Source organism: Magallana gigas, chromosome 1, assembly GCF_963853765.1.
Source record: "Magallana gigas chromosome 1, xbMagGiga1.1, whole genome shotgun sequence".
Lineage (NCBI taxonomy): Eukaryota > Metazoa > Mollusca > Bivalvia > Ostreida > Ostreidae > Magallana > Magallana gigas.
In genome coordinates, this window is record NC_088853.1 from 3,132,547 (window position 1) to 3,153,891 (window position 21,345).

At 36.3% G+C, this 21,345-nt stretch overlaps 1 long non-coding RNA gene across 1 annotated transcript; it reads right to left on the bottom strand.

The window, feature by feature from the left end:
• Positions 1-8,441: 8,441 nt before the first annotated feature.
• Positions 8,442-19,915, bottom strand: LOC109617831 (uncharacterized). The gene is made up of 2 exons (XR_010712582.1): positions 18,991-19,915; positions 8,442-9,720 (listed from the first exon to the last, which is right to left on the bottom strand). It is a non-coding gene; the product is annotated as an uncharacterized lncRNA (long non-coding RNA).
• Positions 19,916-21,345: the final 1,430 nt, after the last annotated feature.

The following is a 21,345-nucleotide window of genomic DNA, read 5'->3' on the forward strand; positions in this document are numbered from 1 at the left end:
TTGTTCGTACCATTTAAAATCTGACTATTTTTAAGGTATTTGTTAATAAGTTTCCTTGAAAAACAATGCTTTAGCATTCATTACATCGAATTCATCAATTATTTTCAAGAACTAAGTATTGCCAGGAGCAATGATTTGTGCTGAGGTCCAAACACTGTTTCACTTTCGGTTTGTCCGAGTGACTGCATAGGAGAGTTGATTAAAAATCAACTCCCAAAAATTAAAAAATTTAGACTTGAGTCTTTGTCGTTTCATAATCCAAGGACAATGGATCCATTAGAAATATGATTTATGACAAAAAATTCGTACTGTTTGTAATTATATTTTAATAGTGACTCAATACATGCATAAACAGGATTGTTTATATGGTAAAACATCTCTAGACTTTAAGTACATAAAAAATAAAGGTCAATACCTTTTTGTTCATTTCACAAGCAATATTTACAACAAGTTTCTTACTTATGTGAACACTTTTCGATCTCATATCCATACTTGCCGGTGAGATCTACTGATTATTATTTCAAGCTGTTCTATATCCAGAAACAAATCATTTGTTTCTGGAGACCCATTTAAACTTCGAATAGTAATTTTATATGTTTCACTGTATACAAATTTATAATTGTTTTTTTTCATATCGCAAGCGATTGGGCTTATCGAAGGGAAATAAACTTAGCCCGCTTCTTCTCTGGTTCATCTCCGCCATATTTATCGGTGAGATAATTAACTATTATCTCACTTTGTTCCATGTCCTGCATTATTCTCTTCTGTTGAGCCTTTAAAACTTTAAATTCCCGCGTGGCAGTGACCCGTGGCTCTGTAAACCTCCGGTTAAGAGCTTCGTATTTCTTTGGACTCTTTCTCCTAAACAAATACAAAAAATATGTTAAAACTAGAGCAAAGCTCGTTGCAAAGCAACGAGTGGGTTTTCCGCTAATGTCGAAAGCAACGCTAGAAGTACGTCTAAGAAGCAGAGTTCTTAATCTAGTAACAAAGAAACCTAAGTACAAAAAGATAAAAAAAATCGAATGATTCTTGGTACAACTTAACATGATCCGAATGTTTTTAAGTACGACTTAACCAAAAACCCATAACCATTTCAAGAACGACTTAACAAAAAAAAACAATGTGTTTAAGTACGACTTAACAAATTTGACTTCATTTTAGGTACAAGTTTACTTTACCTCGAACTAACATCTTTTTTCTTAACCCAGAATGTAAAATTAAAATTTATGTAAAAAATCAATTTTGTTTAAAACATAATTCTGAGCATTCTTCCTCTTCACTGCTTTTCAAAAGGTTGACCTTTCGTTCTGTGTGCTCGTTGCGTCATTAATTGTCAGAAACTTATCGATGTAAAGTTTACTTTACTGTACTTCTTGTGAATATTTTCTATGTAAAATTACTATGAACCAGACAACATTGAAATGGTGAACATTTCAAAGGGCCCCGCTTATTTTATTTCAGAGAATTCTGCTTTGACCTTGACCTATAACTTGAAATTTTTCCAGCTGGCATAGAACTTTTAATTCAATTTCATTCCCCCTAACATACATACATTTTTGTTCAATCTGACCAAGATTAAGCATATTTGGAAAATAATCTACTATCTAAAACTAATTTTAAAAAGATCTGCTATGACCTTCACATTGACAGACTTGGTTCAAGGTCACTGCACGCCATTAACCAATAAACTCTGTAAAGGTAAAATATTAGCCAAATAGGGGCTAAAAGGAGAGTATATCTATGCTCTTAAAATATGGATTTTTGTGTGATCTGATATGACCTTGACTCTTCATCTACAAATATCATTCGAGGTCATTGCATATATTTTGAACAAAGGCATCATGTGGGTGAAGTATGAGGCTGAATGGAGCAAAGGGAGAGAAGATATACCCCGGACAAGGATTTTTAAAAATATAATTCTGGTATGACCTTCACAGTTTCTTTTCACTGAAAATAGGTTCAAGGTCACTACACACCCTTTCACCCTTTACTCAAAAGCTCTGCTTATGTGAAGTCTGAGCCAAATAGGGGTTAGTAGAAATTATATATGCTCTCAAAAAAGGATTTTTGCATGATCCGATATGATCTTCACCCGTTACCTAGAAATTTCATGCAAGGTCACTGCACATCGTTTAACCATAGAGACACTCTGTGAGTATTAGCCAGATTGGACCAAAGGGAAAAAAGATATGCCCCAGACAAGGATTTTATATATATAATTCTGCTATGACCTTAACCTTATACCTAAAAACATGGTTCAAGGTCACTGCACATCCTTCAACCAAAGGAACCCTGTGGATGAGATATGAGCAAGATTGGGCCAAGGGGAGAGAAGCTATGCTCCTGTCAAGCCATCTCGGATGGACAGACGGACAAATTGATCACTAGAAGGCGCCCGCATAAACATGCCTTTTTATCTAATTTAAAATAGTATCCATGCTATCTGCCCATGGTGAATAGTCATCAAAACCATTCATCAGCAGAATTTGATTTCCCTCCTTTTTAAGGTGGTATGGGACATCTGTCGATATTAATGTGGATTAAAGTACTACAAGTATATAATTGAAAACTTTTCACCGGTTTAGATTTTTCAAATTTTACAATATTTAACCAAAAAATAGCTTTTAAAAATGTTTGAAAAGGTAAAAATTGTAAAAACCCCAGCGGGATTCGAACTCATGACTTACAGGTTCCTAGTAAACCCTCTAACCCACTGTGCTAAGGAGTAAGGTGACCATTTTTGAAAAGAAACTACATGTACTTATATAATTACACTTTATTTTATTGTTTATTTCGATAAACAATACGTCACAACATGGAAGTGTCCCATATCACCTTAAACTCGGAACACCTCTGACCTAATAAGATCGCCGCATTAAATACAAAGTTTGATTTAACTCTAATTGTTTATCATCAAGAAATTCTGCATCGCTGACAAATAAAGTTTTCTTCTGTATAATGAAATACCAATTACTGACTATTCGGACAATAGCAAGTTTATTGTCCCACTCCACAGCAACTATTTCCCTTGGCTTTGCCTCATTAAATAGTTGCTGTCTTGGGGGACAATAAACTTGCTATTGTCCTCATACCCAGTAAATACTAAATAGGCATATAATATCCCATCCACCTACATTTCATGTTATATAACCTCCTGTTTGTAACCTTCAATTTCACTGTAAAGTCAACATATCTGTCATAGCCGCAAGTTTCACAATTTATTTCTGTGTCTCATGTACTTAAAATTAGGGGCCTTAATATTGCTTACCAATTCCAACAAGAGACATCCCTCTAACTATTGATAATCATTAAAATTCATTTCATGAATCTACGCAACAATGATAAACCTTCAAGTACAGTCACTCTCAATTTTACAAAAATATTGACGGTACTTTATCCGAAACTGTTCCTTGTACCTTTAACTTAGTACACTAACATTTTTATGAAAAGACAGTTTGTCTTAGAATAAGAAAGCTAATGCAATTCTGAGAAAAAGAATACCACATATTGCCAATTCCATTGAGGTTTAATAAAAATATGGCCATTTAAGTGAACCCACCATTTCCAATTTCCTTAAGTAAACACAGATTTACAGGGTTCTCCATAGTAAAATATCTTTACCTGACCTTTTAGAGGTCAACTTTTGTTCAACCACCTTTAAAAAGAAACCTTATTCAATACAACATATGCCTACATGATATAATCATGATAAAAGCTTCACATTACTTAGAAATACCCTTACATGTATACCCCCCACCCCCCAATCTTTTGATTTTCATAAAAAGTCATGGTTTGAAATGTTTTACCTAATTTTATGAAACGTGTGGCAATTTCCTTGAGTAATTTCTCACACATATTTGAAAACAATCATCAATGATTCTAAAATTTGATCTTTATTTGTTTATTGTATGATTTGTACCATTTTAATTATCAAATAGACAGCTGTCCTGCTTGTGATTTCTTGTTTTCATGAAAAAAGTAAGCTAACAATCATATTTAGTGAATATCTAATCTATTCTGATTTCTAGTCTCCTTCTAACCATGCTAAAACAGTAAGTTACAACCTACAAGTTAGACATCTGCCTTAAATTAGAATTAAATTCAAACACACCCAGGTAGCTGGAGACAGAGTTGATTTCAATGAAAAATGTTCAAATTTGACATGTTTTTCTACTTTTTTATGCATATATACCTTAGAAAGGTAGAAATAGGTTGTTTCTTGTTCATTTCAAAAGTAATTATCATAGCAGATGTTATTTCAAAGTCAAATGTACATTTACATATCCTACATGTAATCTTAATGCAGACAATTAAATAGAGGGGGGGGGTTTCAATTATGTAAACACATCTAAATATCTTTATGAAAAAAAAAATAAAGGAAACATAATTGCATACTTTTATTGAAAAACAAATTTTCACAGCAATTATGAATTTCTTTAAACAGCCTTAATTTTGTTTTCATAATTTCTTTTCAAACACAAACCACAACATGGCATGATGCTTTCTTCAAGTTCCATTATTGTTCATGCATTATCGGATTTAATTTGAATTACCGGTAAATAGTCTGTAGAACACAAGGAATATGCATGTGGATAGAGGTGACAGGTTAATCTCAGGAGCTGACCCACAAGAATCAACAGGTACCGGTAAAAGCCATGTGGTAACAAGAGTCTGTTTTGAGCTGAAATAAATAAAAAAAATAATTAGCTGTGTTTACATACATGTACTAGTAATAGCTGTGTTTACATTAACAAATGCATAGTATTTCTGTAAAAAATACACTGACCATGCAGTGTAATAAGTATGACATATCCCAATACATGACATAACATTTAGGCAGTACAAGATCAAAAATTTGCATATCAAGTCATAATATAATATTAAAAAATTTTCATAGGTATAAACACTTATCAAATTGAGAAAGAGAGAGTTTGAGAGAGAGAGAGAGAGAGTTTATTACCGTACTTGTAGTGCAACAGTCAATATTTCAATTCGTATTAAATTACAAACGAATATTACCCACCGAACAGCGTCAAAGTACATGTACTGGTATTAGCTTCTGGTATACCATTTTTTATCAATTCTACTGTGTTTTTTTTTTTTGCAAATAAATTTAGCGTGGGTTTTTGTTTATTTTCTTATAAATTACATGTTTTAAAAACAATACTACATGTAATAAGCATAAAACATGTATGAGTAAACTTAATGAAGAATTTTTAATAGATTATTTTTCACAGAATGTGGTACATTACATGTATGTCAATCTTTATAAAACTAGCGTATATTTCGTGCGCCATAAATTGCAAGTTTTTTGTAAATATCATTTACTTGCACGATAGGTATATATGGTCTAACCAAAATTTTCTTCATAAAGCTACAGCTGTATGTACCACATATATGTTTTGTCACAAGTATACATTTTAAAAAAAAATACCCAAATTCCAACAGTTTAAATAAACTCAACTCATTCTCTGATAAGTTCATTGTGTTTTGTGCGTGCATATCTTATTTGTCTGCTGCAACAGCAGCCAATCAGCGGTACGCTGAATCCACAAAAAGAAAGTTTGTGTTTTAGGAGCGGGTAAATTGTTTATGCGACACTGTCAAGAAAACCACACCAAATAATAACAAGAAACATTAATATTCACTTAAATGTATTCTGTTGTAAAGTAAAGGTTTTTAACACTTATTGCATCTTGCAAAACATGTGATGACCTTAAACATCTGTCATATATCTGATATACATGTATATATGTAAAAGATGGGAGAAATAACGACGGAACAAAGTGGGATTCGAACCTGGCCCTCTGAATCTCTAGTCAAGTGCTCTACCAACTGAGCTACATGTATCTGGCACCGGTATTCAAACCAGTCTGACCGTCACATTCCTCCCCCTTAAATGATCTTCACCCTCGAAGATCATCCCTGGCAGGATCGAGTTAACCTGTTAGTTCCAGGGGTTGGTCACAACACCAATATTGTAACAGGATGGGAGAAATAATGAAGGACCAAACCAGGATTTGAACCTGGGCCCCCTGAATCTCTAGTCAGGTGCTCTACCAACTGAGCTATCTGGCACTGGTATTCAAACCGGTCTGATCGTCACATATATAAAGAATTATTTTAAAAACAATGTTGTTCAATAAAAAAAAACACTTGCAACCTTCGGTTTTTGTCTGTAATTAATCAATATTGGCGTGCGATCAGTTCTCGCCGAGTACCATTTCTCACCAGTGCATTGTTACGTCATTTTATCAACACATAAAATTATATACGAAAATATGATGTAACAGTGCACCAGCGAGAAATGGTCCTCGGCGAGAACTGCTCGCACGCCAGTACTGCCAGTAGTCAGATTAAAAAAAGAGAATAAAAAATTACATTTAAAACATTAACAAGGACAATTTAAGTACACATCATAACTGCTAAAAAAGAAAAATTATGTGAACTGGTAGAATGGTAGGCATAGTTCTAACTTGTAAACTACATGTACAAGTACATGTACCGGGTACCCGTTGGTCTGCTAAACCTCTTTAATGATACAATGATCGGCATCATAAAGATATTAAAATCATGTTTTAACTCTGAAGTCTGAAGTATACAATTTTATTTACTTGAAGTTATGTCTACAGATTCATGACTACATTTGGAGTCTTCTGCACAAGAATATATGATATGTTTCTAATTAGACCCTGCTTTGAATTTTGAGTTGAAAATTCACAATCTGTTATTTTTTTAAATAGATAAATTCAGTTACCCTTTCCAGTCCCCCATGAACCTCGAGCGAGTCTAAACATCCATGAAACATGTAAAAATTACACGTTATAGTAAACAAACACCCACACCAATACAAAAACATCTAACAGTGTGCACGTACTTACATGTACATCTATACTATATACTAAATTTTAAACAGTTAACAAGAAACTTTAAAAGGAGTAAAAGCCTCACCTTCTTCAGTAACATCCACATAAAGCACACACTTTAATGTCCATCTCTTCTCCTTTATTACTCGTAGCTTATCAACGGCTGGTCGTCGACAGAAGTGTGGCTGTCAGAATTTTCTCGTAAACGATTCACACGAGAAAAATATCCTCCTTAAACAAATATGTAGTATTGTTCCCTGTGCATGTTCATATGTTTCACAGTAAATTGAAAATGCATGTGTACACCGAAAGAATACACAACTTCTCTTCTGCATTACGGCTCTCTCTTTTCAACAACAGCTGTACAATGCCGTTCGTTACTGTTTACATTCGGCGCGCGCGCGGGGGTTACAAACAGGGGCGCCCCGACAAATAGTTGCACATAGAACGTTTAAATAATGTGTGTTCATTGAATTCATAAATGATATAGATGAAAAAAATGAAATTGAATCACAACAATTTATCTAAGACGCAACACAACGTAATGCAGTAAATGCCTGGGCCTTAATGTGGCATTTGTTCGCTTGTGTGTCTATGTAGACATATTAACTCGTTCATGTACGATTCTCACATATTTGTTTTAAGAAATTTGAAAAAAAATATAGCACAGAACTTGTTTAATTTGATACCAAATGACATTATTCAATATATTAACAATAACTGAATCAATTTTTTTTTCATAAAATGATAACGATTTTTGCTATCAGAAAAATACGTGTATGAGCTGCTGACCCCTAATTATTGGGGCCAGCCCTTTTTTCTTAATTTTAAATGAAAGCTCTCGTTATTCTAAACAACTTTTGTTCTATATGTATTAACAAAATATTTTTAGTTTAAAGGTTATAATACAAAAAGCAACAAAATTTCAGCCCCGAAAAAATCTTAAATTTTTGCGACAAACAGCTCAAAAACTAACAAAGAAATTACCAAAATTTTCATGCCAGCAAAACTATAAAATGTTACCGACAATTTCGCTAAATTTCATGCATCTATCATCTGTAGTTCCCGAGATCAACTCTGGACAAAAGACCCCCAAATTTTCAATTAAAGGGCAATAACTCATAACCGGAAGTGAATTTTAAAAATTTGAAAAAAACGTCTAGAGATATTAATATCATCTACATACCCTGAAAGTTTCATAGCAATCAGACAAAAAATGTTCGAGAAATCTCGTGCACAAAATTTGCGGGAAAAAAAAAAATAATAATAAGAAACAGTAGAATAACAGAAGGGTTTTCCGTTGAAAAACGGAAAACCCTAATTAATGTTATTTATCAGATAGAATATATATTTATTCATTTATATACCTAATTGTTCATTTAGTCATATGTGTAAGAGAGAGAAAGAGAGAGAGAGAGTTAACAATATATATATGTATAGTCAAATCAATTAAATTACCTGAAAGTCGTCAGGATAGAATCCTCAACGTTGGTAAATGGTGCAGAACTGGCGGGTGGCCAGTTCTCATCCAGAGGCGGGGTGTAACACAGCACAAAGAAAGCCAACAACAGATCCAATTAAAATACTACTTTAATAGAGTTAACAAAAATACTATAGTAATTGAATCATTACAATAATAAGGCAAAAACAATAAAGAAAAACAATTAAGGATTTTACAATCAAAGAATAATTGTTGACAATAATTTAAAGTCTTTTAGAATGTCAGAGTCACTGAACAAGAGTAATGAAAAAAAAATATAATAATAAAAAGTCAGACAACACTTTGGGAAGCCGGGTGTAACAACAGAGGGAGACCGTTCCTCACTGGTGGTCGGTTGAGGACTGCTTCACTCTGTCCATGTCAGTTCGTATATACGGTCACTAGAAACGCCCCCTTGTCACTCATGCGTGGGCATTAACGTGGTCATTACTTTTGAAGCTCGTAAACTGTCCATAAAAGATCCAGTCGTTAAAATACGTTTACACAGTCTTTGTGTAGTAATTAGTTTAACTGTCAATCAGCCACACTCGAATGACAACAATTGTCAGAACGTCCTGGTCAGTGAGTAGATCATCGAGAAGAGTGTTGGTTCACCAGTAACTGTGTCCTTGATTGGCGTCCAGGTAGCGGTCTTCACGGTTCTGCTCTGTTGCCCCCGGCACGTGTACAAGTACGTCCTTGTCTAAGCGCTGCATTCTGCACGGTCGAATGACCTCTGTCATTCATGCGTCCAGGTAAACAGACTACTATAAGAGTACAGGTAAACAGCGAAAACATAGGAATTAATATTAAGTCATTAAATAGTACATAATTGTTGTGACAGTTAAACACAATTAAAAATGGGGTCAATTGTGTTACATCCGTCCCCTGCAAAAAGATGAATTAAGATTAATTCATATCATCAACATACATGGATATACATAAAAGAAGAATCATTATAAAATCAATAATAATTAAGTCCCCGTTACCACCAGTAAGTAATTATATGAGAGGTCCTCCACTACTTGGGTAGAACGAATGTAGTAACATAATATTTAAATATAACAATACAAATCCCGACTTCCCGTAAAGAACACTATATACAAAAGAACAAAACAAAATACATAAGGTTAATTGTCACCTTTAGTGCGTTCATACTCGCCAATGATTGTCGGGTACATTTTTCTGATGGCATCTGGGTCATCAGTCCCTGTGCTATACACAGAAGTCACCACTGGTGCAGACGGCTTGCTGCCTCTGCCAGCGTCAACATCGCCAGATGAGTTAATCATCACCAAAGGAAATCCTTCTCCATTCTCTCCCTTGTCACTGCCCCTGCCCTGTTTTCGCCACAATTTACCTGACCAACGCCTTTTTATTTTACAATAGACAAAGATTATTACAACTAGAGCAGAGCTCGTGGCAAAGCCACGAGTAGGTCTTCCGTTGTTGCTGCGGGTTGAAAATATGTGTGATATGGTGTCAAACGATTATAATGACTAAACTTTCAGTTCTGCTTTTGTTATAAAAATGTGTTGTGATTGAAAGCCTGTATATAAGACGTGTTTTGAAAAAGAAAGGAAGAAAATGTTTTAGGAAAACTATTTGTCGAACACAATTTGTGTAATCGTTTCAAAAGTTCTTTAAAAAATGAGATGTTTAATGGCGAGTTAAATTTTCAAAGGGTAGCAAGCATTGTTATAAACAGTATGTACTCCTGATTCATATCAGGAATTGTATTTTTTTAACCTTTTCTATTGGATAACTTCTTTATTTAAATCTTTCTAAATTTTTGAAGACTATGTGCAAGTTGTAGAATTATTACGTGCTGACAAAATTTAGTAATTAGTCAAGATTGATGGCTTCCCTGAACTTTTCTACAGGGAAATGTGTGTCGTCCGATATTATTTAATGATACGAGTAGACTTGGACATTCAAAATAATATATAATCAGCTAAAGAAAAAGATCAGCGGGAGAATTTATGCAAAAGCGAGCATCTAAATTTTACACCAGATGGTGCTGTTTCATAGAGACACCGCTATGTAACGTGAATTAAATAACCTTATTAACAGAAATGAATATTACTTTTCTCGACAATGTAATAATATGCAAAATCTTTATTTTTATGTCAGTGGGTTGACTAAATAAATTGAAAAAAAAACTTCAATTGCACTTGCGTAAATTGGAATTCTGGGAAGGAATTAGACAGTCCGTGTAAGAGAAATTCGAAGAAGTTATGAAACTGGTCAGTTTCTAGATCAAACTGCGCATTGATGTATTAAAGGACTATCATGGGTATCGTCTGTACCCGCGGTCCGGAATCTGTATATGCAGTCATACATTGTATGTACATCGATACACCTTTACCTCCCCACCTTCAGCCATACAAATTAGGGTGCAACTTTCATATACACATGCATAGTATTATAGTTCTGGAAACTATTTATCTTGTATTTTAATATATTGGGTATTCATTGTTCAGCTAAAATTAGTATTCCACTGGCTGTAGCTAACCTTGTAAGTAAGTTAAGTTGCATTACAACCTCATAATACACAACTTCAATTAAAAGTTGTTTTTTTTTAAATCAATTTTCATACAATTAGCAATAAATAAAATCCCCAATAACTCACATCTATCTCACTTAAGTGTAACTTTGAGAAGCGCATATATATCTGGGAGGCAGATATGTCGCTATATTATAGTCTGCAAGTCAAGTGAATTATCATGGTCTTTAAAAGAAATAAGAAATCTGTCGACACTTGCAGTACTTTGATGATTTCTATGGCGATCGACTGCATTGCATAATGTAGTCGTACTTCCCAAGAACAAAATTTCCTTTGACTTCAAACTTTGGATTATAATACATGATGAATTATTCTGTTCATAACTATAGAAGTTTAGCGTGTTTAACAGGTTAATTTATTAGCCACATTCTCAGGTTACGATTTTACATCTTCAATGTGAAGATGATTGACTTCGAATAATAGTCTTTTTGTTTATAAAAGCACCCTTCCAACTGTTACTCAATTACATATGTTCTGAGAATCTTCGGTCGCACGTGGGGATTGAATTAACACAGACTGACCGAATTAACAAACGGGTGGGAAAATGAAACACGTTGAGGAGAAAATGTTACACATAAGAAAAAGTCACCAAAAATGATTTTCGACAGTTCTGGGGATCTTTTCGGCAATTTAAAAAAAAATCCAGCGCGAGCACTTGTCAGCGGGGCGGGAGGAGGGGGGACGCAGCAATGAGTTCGCTTCCACACTGAAACGAACAACCATGTAGAAAAGACTACAGAGCGATTAATATTTGACCGATAGAACCTAATCTTAAGTTGTTTAAAACTCATGTGAATATTCTTAAAATAATCATCAAATGCCTCAATTCTGGACAATTCAGGACATTATTTTATCGTGCTAGCACCTACCGCAAACATGTAACATGGAACTTTGATTATAATTTGATTTGATTTTTAAACTACCTTGTACGCTATCGTATAATTAAATCAATGCTTAATCAACTGTACAAGTAAAATAAATTTATCTTTTCATCTTAAACCTATATAATAGTTGAAAACACAATAAAATATAGTTCTGTCCGTGCAAAATATGAAACATGAACGCGTGATAAGGTACGTACAGAAGAACACGAGCCGACCGCGGATCACTTGTGCACTCGCGCTGGATCTCCTCGGCCATGTGCGAGGGATGATCATCATTTAATATTTGTGGGGGGGGGGGGTTAAATTTTTTTAGATATACAAACCAACCATTAATTTATGTCTGACGATGTTTCCGATTTGGAGTAATATCGTTCATTGATATTCACTTACACTCAAATTTTTAATAAGATAAATACTGGATGGACAAACTTTTATAACATAAATTTAAAACAGTTCTTGTATTTACGGCTAAATAAACTCTAACACGTTCATATTCATCTAAGTGTGCGTCGCGGTGTGCGAAACTTGTGTATTAGATAACCGCTAACCGCTAGGTAGTGCAGCCGTGGCTGATCTCCTCGACCGTGGATGAAGGATAGTTTACGTAAAGTTACAACGCACAGACACGCACAGCTCAGGACCCAGGAAGATTTGAAAATGTGCAGTATAATGACCATATTCTATCAAATAGAAGTTCTTTATTTTAAACTTGAAACCCACAATTGATCTATGTCTGATATTGCTTTAGATTGAAAATGACATAGCTTTTATTAATTAACTGAACGATTTCTGAAATGACACCTAATCGTTTAGTCCATAAGCTTTTATGTGTAATCAAAACTAAAACAATTCTTGAGTTTGCGGCTAAATAAACTCATATTTGAGAGACGCAACTCTCGTGTATTAAATAACCGCTGACCGCTAGCTAGGTAGCCCAGCCGCGACCATGGTTACCGATTTTCTCGGCCGCGGGCGAGGGAGAGTTTCGTTAACTTGGCCAAATTGCCGCGGGTACTGGTCAACACGTATTACTTTTTACCCTCATATTATGCAATATCCGAACACAAAAACAGTTTTATGAGATCAATAAAGTCACAAACAACATTTTTTGCATCGACGCCCATATCGAAAAATTTACCGTTTTAGAGTTATGAGGCAAATACTTTTAAGGGATCTAGACCCCCCATTTTAGGGGCTAGCCCCTTTTTTATGGTATCAAATGAAAGCTCTTTATATTCTGCACAACTTTTGTTCTATATGTGACTAGAAAAAAAATACAACTAAAAAGTTATTGAGCAAAGATATAAGCAAAATTTAACATTTTTTGAAACATAAATTTCGATCTAATTTTTTAAGAAGTAAACGTGGGTTAATCAAACATGTAAAACTAGGAGGACAACGTTCAAGATGTCTACATTAAAGATTTGTAAATTAAAACTACTTGCTACGGATCAACTCGGAGCCTTTGCAGGTACACGAGACCCACTAAAAAAATATTCAAAGGGGAATAACTCAAAACCGGAAGTAGCGATTTCACAATCTTTTGTGCTATAGTAAGCTATTGTCATTTCCAATAAACCCTGAAAATTTGAATAAAATCTAACGACAAACAAGCGAGATATTACAGTTTATAGAGACGTCTAGAAGAAAAAGAAGAAGAAAAATAATAATGAAGAATTTCCAACAGAATCAGTACAAGGTCTTCCGTTGGAAACGGAAGACCTTAATTATAATTATTGCAGAAGCTACACCCATTAATACATATGCCCAAGTAGGTAATCCCCAGAAATCGAATAATGGGGGTACTGAATTTACCAGTTTTAATTCTTCAACCAGTTTGTCCATGCTAACCATTTCAAGATCATTTAATTTTTCAGGAATAGATATATTGTTTAAATTATCAAAATTGGAATGAACAGGTTTCCATAATTGGATGGCAGACACGTTATAAGATTGCATGAAAGTTGTCAGAAGGTTTGTCGCATTATATTTACTTTCTTGGTGATAATGAGGGGGTAATGTCATTGCACTTGTGACGGCTGAACAGGACTGATCAAGGGTATGCGCAATTCGAAATTCAAACACATAGTTTACATAAGTCGAATGGCAGTTTCCAATAGGAATCTGAACTTATTCTCAGCCGATTTTGGTTTACGAGTGGTCTTGGGTTTAATATGACATGCGTTAACATCCATATCCAAAAGAGACCCATTCCCATTGTCAGTGTCAGTAGTAAGATCCAAGTCTTTGTCAGTTTTAACATTGTCTTTTGCTCTAAGTCTCTTTTGAAGTTCCCACAGAGGAATATCATCTTCGGAAGAGGAGTCTTCTCGTTCTCTTCGATACTGTCGTGCTAGCTGTGCAAGCGGAACATTGTCGTCCTCATCTTCACTTTCGCTAGGGAGTACTTCGTGATCATGGTGTTCTTCAGTCATTAATGAATCTTGATCTGAAACTACAGATCGCGCTTCTGAATTATCATCAGAGTTTGGTGCCGCTGAGTGTGATTCATTATTCGCGTCCTCTTCTTCTTCTTGTGGTTCATCATCGTCTGACTCTGACTCTTGTGGCATAACATACGCTGTTTTACGTAGAGGTTTTCCTGTATCATCCTTTGGAATCTCCCATTGATCGATCTTGGCAAATCTCAGCAACTCTTTGTGGGCTTTGGTGACCTTGCCATCGAGTTGGTTCTTGATCTTGAACGTTACTGGTGATGTTTGTTCAATGATTCTGTAGAAAGGCTTCCATCTGGATTGAAGTTTACTCTGGCGCTGATTGTTTCTGTAGTAAACAGGATCGCCTACCTTCAGGTCGATATCTACTGCTGTTCTGTTAGCATATTTAGCCTGTCGTTTCTTCGAGCGTCTTAAGATCCTATGAACTGTAGTAAATGCTTTGTGTTGTTGTTCAAGCGCAATTCTGTGAGGATCTTCTCCAAGGTACCGTCGTCTTGGTCTCAGGATGTTGTCAATTGGCAGAACAACGTCCCTGGTATACAATAGGTAGAATGGTGTGTATCCTGCTGATTCGTTGACGTTGAATCTGATGGCAGCCAAAGTTTGGTTTAGATGAATATCCCACGTTGTTAGGTTGTCGTCCATCTTCTTAGCCATTACATCATGTAAAGTCCTATGGAATCGTTCAACCTTGGCGTTGCTTTGCGGATGATAGTATGAGGTCTTCACATGAGATATGTTCAGTGCTTCTAAAGTTTCTTTCACAGTTCTGTTTTCGTTTTCGGTTCCATTGTCTGTGATTATTTCCATAGGAGCTCCGTGACGAGGGAAGATTTCCTCAATAATCAAATGAGCGATCGTAGCAGCTGTCTTGTCTGGTACTGCGTATGCTTCTGGCCATCCAGAAAGTAGATCTACAAATCCCACAATATACTTGTTTCCCGATAAAGACTTCGGATAAGGACCTGATAGATCTAAACCAATCTTTGCAAACGGGAACGGTGGAACATCCGTTATCTGCGTTGTTGGTTTAAGTTGTTTTAGGTTTCTTGTTGCACATATGACACACCTGCCGACATAATCATATAACTCTTTGTACAAATTAGGCCAATAGTACTTTTGCCTAATTGCATCAAACGTCTTGTCGATTCCCAAGTGGCCATTGTCATCATGGTACTGCTTGATAACCCCAGATCGGTAATGCATTGGTACAAACAGGCGTAATACAGGATCATTATCTGCGTTGGTGAGATAATAGAGAACATCATCAATTAAAAGATGCTTACTTCCTGTGGATTTTGTTGCCCGGCCTTGTTGTAGCTGTCTTACAAGGAATGCAATTTCTGGATCCTTAGCTTGTTCTTCAGCAATGTTGAGTTCTCCGTTCTCTTGTAACTCAATCTTGGGCTTATAAGGGATGTCTGGTTCTCCAATGTCCAAGTTTGTGTGTTCTCTAGGATTGATTGCGTTGGAATTAATAAAGTTGATTTCCAATGTGTTGTCATGAACATCAGGCTCGTCAAATTCCGTCGTACTAGCTTCTGTAGTTGTTGGAGTCCTGGACAGAAGATCAGCACAAGTATTTTCTGTCCCTGGAATGTACTCAATCGTACAATTGTATCCCGCGATGCTGAGAGCCCAAAGCTGAATCTTCTTGTTCTTCATAGGAGCATCAAGTAGATACTTTAAAGGTTTGTGGTCAGTTCTTATCACAAATTTTGCGTTATGTAGGTAATGATCCAGTTTCTGAAGTGCAAAATGTATCGCAAAGGCCTCTTTCTCCACGGTTGACCAACGAGTCTGTGTATCGCTCAGTTTGTGGGACAGGTAGTAGAGTGGTTTCTCTCTTCGGATACCCGGAATAATTTCTTGATCATCGTCGTCTGTTTCTTGTACTAAACAGGCTCCCACTGCTGTGTCTGAAGCATCCGTATACAGAACGTACTCTCTGCTCGGATCTGGATATGACAACAATGGAATAACCGTCAAACTGTCTTTAATGTAGTCGAAGGCTAGTTGACACTGTGGGTTCCATTTAAACTTTGCATACTTCTTCGTTAGGGAGACCAATGGTTCAGCAATCTTTGAGAAATTAGGAACAAACCTGCGGTAATAACTGCACATTCCTATGAAACTTCTCACTTCTCGGACAGTTGTAGGGCTCGGTAAGGATCGAATAGCAGCCACTTTGTTCGGGTCTGGTTTAACTCCAGTTTTGTCGATGATAAATCCCAGATATTGTGTTTGTTCCTTGAGAAATGAACACTTTTTCGCTTTTAGTTTTAATCCATGTTTTCTAAGTCTATCGAACACAGTCTTGATATGTTGTTCATGCTGTTCCAGAGTTTCGGAAAAGATCAAAATGTCATCAAGGTAGGCCAAAGCACATGAATCTAAGCCCTGAAGCACTACACTCATCAGTTCTGAGAATATTTGTGGAGCATTACATAACCCGAAAGGCATCACATTGAATTCAAAGAGTCCTCGGTGACACGTAAAAGCAGTCTTTTCTTTGTCTTCTTCTTGTACTTGAACTTGCCAATATCCGGACTTTAGATCCAGCGATGTGAAATACGACGCTTTTCCTAGCTGGTCCAGTAGATCGTCAATCAATGGTAAGGGCCAGGAATTGGTCTTGGTCACTTTGTTCAATCGTCGGAAGTCTACGCAGAATCTTTTGGAGCCATCTTTCTTGTCCACCACGACGATAGGAAAACTCCATGGTGATTTTGATCTTCGGATGATGTTAGCTGCTAACATATCGTCTATGGCGCGATCTACAATCTTACGTTTGTTCAAAGGTGTCCGGTATGGTTTCATCTTTATCGGGGGATGATCTTCAGTATCGATCTTCATCTGTATGGTATTGGTGTGTCCTAGGTCTGCGTCCGACACAGCAAATAGGTCTCGGTGTTGTGAGATTAACTTCTCTATCCGTTGGCGATGTTCGGGTGGAACGTTTAACTCCGCTGTGATGTCTTGAAGATCATCATCCTTCCCCGTACTGGTAGTTGGTTCGATGCACATTTCGTCGACGGCGTTGATCTTACCAATGATGCTGCCGCGCTTCACCTTAAAAATCTTGTTAGTATTGTTAACCAGCAATACAGGCACTCTACACGATTGTCTTGTTTTCGCAATTGCACTTCCGATCATAAGGCCTGGTTCATCACTTAGAAAACATTTATCAATTGCATTAATTTCAACAGTTTTATTCACAAAGTTCGAATGGTTCTTGTGTTTTGCATAACACACAGTCGAGGTCTGAGGTCTAAGAACAGTCTTTTTGCATGCACGTAAGATAGAAGCTATATGAATATCTTCCACCATAGGGACATAAGTTTTACCAATTCTTAAACTTCCCAAATCAAAATAAAGTCTAACCCCGTTTTTAATTAACCAATCTCTTCCCAAAATGAATGATCTATTTACATTTTTGACTACATAAAACTCATGATCTAAAGTCAATCCACCAATTTTGAATCTAATATTTGCACAACCTTCAATTTTCAAATCGGCGCCATTTACAGATTTTAAATTTACTTTCGGTTTCGATAATTTTGAAGGATAAGGAAGCGACCAATAAACGTCTGCGTTAACCAAAGAAACGGCGGCGCCCGTGTCCAAAAGGGGTCTAAATCTTCGTTTTCCAATTTTAATGATACATGAATTTGGATTTTCAACCGAATTTATTGTAACAGTTGGTAATTTATTTTCAATTTTATATTTGCTCCCCCCAATCGTCCCGGCATGGACGGAGCGTTTTAGTTTAACTCTTCCTGACTTTCCTGATCATAAATCGCGATCTCGTCAATCGCTGCGACTTGCGGTGTTGTTTTCCGTGGTGTAAATCTTGCATCGGCACCTCGCGCTGCGACGCGTGCATTTGTACACTCAAAACTAAAATGGCCCCTTCTATGACAATTCCAACAAGTGATTTGCGATCGCGGTCGATGCTCATCGACTGCCAAAACTTTCTTGTGAATTACTCTTGGTTTGTTTTCAGGTCGCGGTTGGCGTTTATGTTGCTGTCGGTCGCGCCTAACCCTAAAATGATCAATGTCCATTGGCTCGCCCTTAGTATCTCGCGGTGAGAAGTAGTCGCGCCCTGTGCGTAACTGAAAACGCATTTGTAAATTTATTTCTTGTCTCGCGGATGCGATTGCATCGGTCATTGTTTGAGGATTATCTCTCATTACCTTTAACCTTACGCGATCTGAATGCAACCCATCTGTAAAAATACCCACTAGCTGTACTTCCAGAACCCCTACAGCTTGTTCAGCGAGAGAAAGCAATCGTTCAGCGTAAATCTGTACGTTTTCGCCATGTTCTTGTTTTACCGTTCTTAATAATTGAAGGGCATGTTGTGGGTCGTTTACTGCGTTGAACCTTTGATTTAGTTCCTTTTTCATTGTCTCCCAATTAACCCCCGGATTTCCCGACAAATAACGGTGCATGAACTCGCTAGCATGTCCAGAACTAGTTTCATAAGCTACAAGTTTGATTTTTTCATCAGGGACCCTTCTCAACAAAGCAAATTTCTCGATAGCCTTTATCCATTTCTTAAATTCTTTAGGATCTCCCTCAAAAGGTTTGATTTGAGTTGCCCCAAAAGCCTGACCAATGTTATCTACTATAGAAGTTGCTAACCCTTGCATTGCGTTAAGAAAAGCTTCTTCACCCATGTTAGTTCGCGTTGTGTTTAGTGGCAAAATACAGAACAAAAACTTACCAGAGAGAATGTAGAAGATTCCGAATTAAATTTCCTTGGCAAGTTGAACCCGTTCGTGATGCAACTGACACTGATAGATGCAGCAAATCCTGGTCACGGCACCAAATTGACTCTGTAACACAGCACAAAGAAAGCCAACAACAGATCCAATTAAAATACTACTTTAATAGAGTTAACAAAAATACTATAGTAATTGAATCATTACAATAATAAGGCAAAAACAATAAAGAAAAACAATTAAGGATTTTACAATCAAAGAATAATTGTTGACAATAATTTAAAGTCTTTTAGAATGTCAGAGTCACTGAACAAGAGTAATGAAAAAAAATATAATAATAAAAAGTCAGACAACACTTTGGGAAGCCGGGTGTAACAACAGAGGGAGACCGTTCCTCACTGGTGGTCGGTTGAGGACTGCTTCACTCTGTCCATGTCAGTTCGTATATACGGTCACTAGAAACGCCCCCTTGTCACTCATGCGTGGGCATTAACGTGGTCATTACTTTTGAAGCTCGTAAACTGTCCATAAAAGATCCAGTCGTTAAAATACGTTTACACAGTCTTTGTGTAGTAATTAGTTTAACTGTCAATCAGCCACACTCGAATGACAACAATTGTCAGAACGTCCTGGTCAGTGAGTAGATCATCGAGAAGAGTGTTGGTTCACCAGTAACTGTGTCCTTGATTGGCGTCCAGGTAGCGGTCTTCACGGTTCTGCTCTGTTGCCCCCGGCACGTGTACAAGTACGTCCTTGTCTAAGCGCTGCATTCTGCACGGTCGAATGACCTCTGTCATTCATGCGTCCAGGTAAACAGACTACTATAAGAGTACAGGTAAACAGCGAAAACATAGGAATTAATATTAAGTCATTAAATAGTACATAATTGTTGTGACAGTTAAACACAATTAAAAATGGGGTCAATTGTGTTACAGGGGAGTATGTGCAACTAGTGGTAGTGGTACTACTGGGGCTACTGGATGTGTATCTATTTAATATAAAAATGATGAAAAAAAAATAATAATGCGTCAGAATTTTCCCAAGGATATTGGTATTAGCTTACAAAATAATCATAAATATTTTTATGGCGTCGAGCGAAGCTCGAAAGCCATCTAGGGATCGTACGTCCGGAAGTTGCATTTTTAGGAGCCAAACAACTCAAATGAGTGCAAAGTTTTCGTATGTGTTTGAAGAAAAATAGATGATATACTTCAATTTCGAGCAGAACTGTACGTCAACAAAACAAGTTTGCAGATTCGAAATGGTTGCCGTCTTTAAAAATGTTCACATTTTATTGAAAACAATATGTCTCGGTTTCAGCGGATGAATACACTAGCACCGAGACACATGCGATAGCTAGCTGGGCTTACATACTCAATTTGGTTATGAAATGTACCAGCCTGCAAAATAGATTATTTTGTATCCATATCGAAAATTGACAATGCACAAATGTTTGATCTTGTAGAAACAAAACTTCCTAATCGAGCGATAAGTACATCTACAACCAAACCAACTAGTGAACTACTTTCACTTTGTAAACAACGTGAATGGGTGCTTTCTTTTATCTACCCCTGATCTTTTTGGCCCGTGTCATTTGGACCCTGGTGAATTTTAGATGAAATTGATAATAAGAGACAGAGTGGTTATCAGCAGTTTACAATATATAGAATTAAACACAATCATAATTTTTAATTTATTTCCATATGAATAGAGAACATAAATATTTTAAAAAAAATTAACTCCTAAGATATTTCTATAAACTTAAATTTTCAATTGAAATTCAAAACTTTTTAAGAATAAGGTGAGCAGATTTGTAATGAATTGTAATTTTATTAACCGGGTTTTCCAACGGAAAAATCCGGTTATTAAAATGGTGAAAATGGCGGGCGGGCGGGCGGCTGCCAAAAGGGTACCCTCATTGTATGGATAACTCCTCCTACAGTTTTCAAGATAGGAAGTTGTTCTTTTGCAGATCAATTGTACATATATCGGAGGTGTGCATATTGCTAGGATTTTGATTTCTGATAATTAATCGAAACAGAGGCCAATTGGCCTTAACGGTCACCTGAGTAGCATATATCCAATACACAAACTTGTCATGGAGTCTCATGTATGCATCTAATTAATTAGGTTTCATACTGGAGTAGAAACATTATAAATTTGTAATGACGACCACATTTCAAAAAGAACTGTGAAACCTATAATTTTGGTGAAAAACTAAAAGATCTGGTCTACAAAATCATGAATTCAGTTTTCCTTTCAGGTGTGTGGGAGTAAAGAAGATAATCTTTTAACGTTATGTGCATTAACATCTATACATCCATTTTGGCCCTGCCCTAGAGTCAAAACCCATACCC